At 41.6% G+C, this 5,000-nt stretch overlaps 1 protein-coding gene across 1 annotated transcript in view; it reads right to left on the reverse strand.

Moving 5' to 3' along the window:
* LOC138947033 (uncharacterized) overlaps positions 1 to 5,000 on the reverse strand; it is a gene marked incomplete in the record, with an annotated part of 17,739 nt that overhangs the window by 7,662 nt on the left and 5,077 nt on the right.

The following is a 5,000-nucleotide window of genomic DNA, read 5'->3' on the forward strand; positions in this document are numbered from 1 at the left end:
CAGAGAGAGACAGACAGAGAGAGGGAGAGAGAGAGAGAGAGAGAGAGACTTGTTTTGACTTTTGGATGGTTTATTGTACTTGTGGCCATTGGCCCATATACACACCAGGGAAAAGGGGATGTGGATTAGGAGAAGCTACATTCACTTACACATATACACATCTTACTCTATTGCCCTCACATGGTATCACGTAATCATTTACAACTACAACGGTACTATCTTTAACATGTCAACGCGCACAGCATGAAGTTGTCGACGTTTTATAGCGTGAAAAATGAACCTAGAAATGAGGCGACACCTCTTGAAATCTTGAAAGGACAAAATGGTGGACACAGAATATACACACATGCTTCCTATAAACTTTTTCTTAAATCGAAAGGAAATGGTGTTCATCTTCGATTACATTTTCGCAAAAAAAACCCAATATCTTGATTCAAAAAAGGCACTGAATCGTTTAAGGTTGTTGTTCATTGGCAAGACACCAAGTCTGAACTGTGTAAGTGATACCCTAAAACAAGAGAGAGAGAGAGAGAGAGAGAGAGAGAGAGAGAGAGAGAGAGAGAGAGAGAGAGAGAGGGCGAGAGAGAGAGAGAGATACAGACAGAGAGAGAGAGAGAGACTGAGAGAGAGAGAGAGAGAGAGAGACAGAGAGAGAGAGAGAGAGAGAGAGAGAGAGAGAGAGAGAGAGAGAGAGAGAGAGAGAGAAAAGATGATGATGATGATGTTGATGATGATGATGGAACTTTGTTTTTTACAAGCATGGAAGTTTAAGGCTACGCCTTTTTGTTTTTACAACTTGTCCTGAGAGAGAGAGACAGAGACAGAGAGAGAAAGAGACAGAGAGAGACAGAGACAGAGAGAGAGAGAGAGAGAGAGAGAGAGAGAGAGAGAGAGAACAGACAGACAGACAGACAGGTGGATAGAGACACCGAGTGATAAAGGATGAAAGTCGCCTGTTCATTTCAATTCTTGTTATGTCTCTCGGGTGCGAGGAGATGGGTAGCGCATTACTACTCTCACTGATTCTTGTAGCGCATTACTACTCTCACTGATTCTTGTAGCGCATTACTACTCTCACTGATTCTTGTAGCGCATTACTACTCTCACTGATTCTTGTAGCGCATTACTACTCTCACTGATTCTTGTAGCGCATTACTACTCTCACTGATTCTTGTAGCGCATTACTACTCTCACTGATTCTTGTAGCGCATTACTACTCTCACTGATTCTTGTAGCGCATTACTACTCTCACTGATTCGTGTAGCGCATTACTACTCTCACTGATTCTTGTAGCGCATTACTACTCTCACTGATTCTTGTAGCGCATTACTACTCTCACTGATTCTTGTAGCGCATTACTACTCTCACTGATTCTTGTAGCGCATTACTACTCTCACTGATTCTTGTAGCGCATTACTACTCTCACTGATTCTTGTAGCGCATTACTACTCTCACTGATTCTTGTAGCGCATTACTACTCTCACTGATTCTTGTAGCGCATTACTACTCTCACTGATTCTTGTAGCGCATTACTACTCTCACTGATTCTTGTAGCGCATTACTACTCTCACTGATTCTTGTAGCGCATTACTACTCTCACTGATTCTTGTAGCGCATTACTACTCTCACTGATTCTTGTAGCGCATTACTACTCTCACTGATTCTTGTAGCGCATTACTACTCTCACTGATTCTTGTAGCGCATTACTACTCTCACTGATTCTTGTAGCGCATTACTACTCTCACTGATTCTTGTAGCGCATTACTACTCTCACTGATTCTTGTAGCGCATTACTACTCTCACTGATTCTTGTAGCGCATTACTACTCTCACTGATTCTTGTAGCGCATTACTACTCTCACTGATTCTTGTAGCGCATTATTACTCTCACTGATTCTTGTAGCGCATTACTACTCTCACTGATTCTTGTAGCGCATTACTACTCTCACTGATTCTTGTAGCGCATTACTACTCTCACTGATTCTTGTAGCGCATTACTACTCTCACTGATTCTTGTAGCGCATTACTACTCTCACTGATTCTTGTAGCGCATTACTACTCTCACTGATTCTTGTAGCGCATTACTACTCTCACTGATTCTTGTAGCGCATTACTACTCTCACTGATTCTTGTAGCGCATTACTACTCTCACTGATTCTTGTAGCGCATTACTACTCTCACTGATTCTTGTAGCGCATTACTACTCTCACTGATTCTTGTAGCGCATTACTACTCTCACTGATTCTTGTAGCGCATTACTACTCTCACTGATTCTTGTAGCGCATTACTACTCTCACTGATTCTTGTAGCGCATTACTACTCTCACTGATTCTTGTAGCGCATTACTACTCTCACTGATTCTTGTAGCGCATTACTACTCTCACTGATTCTTGTAGCGCATTACTACTCTCACTGATTCTTGTTGCGCATTACTACTCTCACTGATTCTTGTAGCGCATTACTACTCTCACTGATTCTTGTAGCGCATTACTACTCTCACTGATTCTTGTAGCGCATTACTACTCTCACTGATTCTTGTAGCGCATTACTACTCTCACTGATTCTTGTAGCGCATTACTACTCTCACTGATTCTTGTAGCGCATTACTACTCTCACTGATTCTTGTAGCGCATTACTACTCTCACTGATTCTTGTAGCGCATTACTACTCTCACTGATTCTTGTAGCGCATTACTACTCTCACTGATTCTTGTAGCGCATTACTACTCTCACTGATTCTTGTAGCGCATTACTACTCTCACTGATTCTTGTAGCGCATTACTACTCTCACTGATTCTTGTAGCGCATTACTACTCTCACTGATTCTTGTAGCGCATTACTACTCTCACTGATTCTTGTAGCGCATTACTACTCTCACTGATTCTTGTAGCGCATTACTACTCTCACTGATTCTTGTAGCGCATTACTACTCTCACTGATTCTTGTAGCGCATTACTACTCTCACTGATTCTTGTAGCGCATTACTACTCTCACTGATTCTTGTAGCGCATTACTACTCTCACTGATTCTTGTAGCGCATTACTACTCTCACTGATTCTTGTAGCGCATTACTACTCTCACTGATTCTTGTAGCGCATTACTACTCTCACTGATTCTTGTAGCGCATTACTACTCTCACTGATTCTTGTAGCGCATTACTACTCTCACTGATTCTTGTAGCGCATTACTACTCTCACTGATTCTTGTAGCGCATTACTACTCTCACTGATTCTTGTAGCGCATTACTACTCTCACTGATTCTTGTAGCGCATTACTACTCTCACTGATTCTTGTAGCGCATTACTACTCTCACTGATTCTTGTAGCGCATTACTACTCTCACTGATTCTTGTAGCGCATTACTACTCTCACTGATTCTTGTAGCGCATTACTACTCTCACTGATTCTTGTAGCGCATTACTACTCTCACTGATTCTTGTAGCGCATTACTACTCTCACTGATTCTTGTAGCGCATTACTACTCTCACTGATTCTTGTAGCGCATTACTACTCTCACTGATTCTTGTAGCGCATTACTACTCTCACTGATTCTTGTAGCGCATTACTACTCTCACTGATTCTTGTAGCGCATTACTACTCTCACTGATTCTTGTAGCGCATTACTACTCTCACTGATTCTTGTAGCGCATTACTACTCTCACTGATTCTTGTAGCGCATTACTACTCTCACTGATTCTTGTAGCGCATTACTACTCTCACTGATTCTTGTAGCGCATTACTACTCTCACTGATTCTTGTAGCGCATTACTACTCTCACTGATTCTTGTAGCGCATTACTACTCTCACTGATTCTTGTAGCGCATTACTACTCTCACTGATTCTTGTAGCGCATTACTACTCTCACTGATTCTTGTAGCGCATTACTACTCTCACTGATTCTTGTAGCGCATTACTACTCTCACTGATTCTTGTAGCGCATTACTACTCTCACTGATTCTTGTAGCGCATTACTACTCTCACTGATTCTTGTAGCGCATTACTACTCTCACTGATTCTTGTAGCGCATTACTACTCTCACTGATTCTTGTAGCGCATTACTACTCTCACTGATTCTTGTAGCGCATTACTACTCTCACTGATTCTTGTAGCGCATTACTACTCTCACTGATTCTTGTAGCGCATTACTACTCTCACTGATTCTTGTAGCGCATTACTACTCTCACTGATTCTTGTAGCGCATTACTACTCTCACTGATTCTTGTAGCGCATTACTACTCTCACTGATTCTTGTAGCGCATTACTACTCTCACTGATTCTTGTAGCGCATTACTACTCTCACTGATTCTTGTAGCGCATTACTACTCTCACTGATTCTTGTAGCGCATTACTACTCTCACTGATTCTTGTAGCGCATTACTACTCTCACTGATTCTTGTAGCGCATTACTACTCTCACTGATTCTTGTAGCGCATTACTACTCTCACTGATTCTTGTAGCGCATTACTACTCTCACTGATTCTTGTAGCGCATTACTACTCTCACTGATTCTTGTAGCGCATTACTACTCTCACTGATTCTTGTAGCGCATTACTACTCTCACTGATTCTTGTAGCGCATTACTACTCTCACTGATTCTTGTAGCGCATTACTACTCTCACTGATTCTTGTAGCGCATTACTACTCTCACTGATTCTTGTAGCGCATTACTACTCTCACTGATTCTTGTAGCGCATTACTACTCTCACTGATTCTTGTAGCGCATTACTACTCTCACTGATTCTTGTAGCGCATTACTACTCTCACTGATTCTTGTAGCGCATTACTACTCTCACTGATTCTTGTAGCGCATTACTACTCTCACTGATTCTTGTAGCGCATTACTACTCTCACTGATTCTTGTAGCGCATTACTACTCTCACTGATTCTTGTAGCGCATTACTACTCTCACTGATTCTTGTAGCGCATTACTACTCTCACTGATTCTTGTAGCGCATTACTACTCTCACTGATTCTTGTAGCGCATTACTACTCTCACTGATTCT

The sequence above is a fragment of the Littorina saxatilis genome, linkage group LG14 (genome assembly GCF_037325665.1).
Source record: "Littorina saxatilis isolate snail1 linkage group LG14, US_GU_Lsax_2.0, whole genome shotgun sequence".
NCBI classification, from domain to species: domain Eukaryota; kingdom Metazoa; phylum Mollusca; class Gastropoda; order Littorinimorpha; family Littorinidae; genus Littorina; species Littorina saxatilis.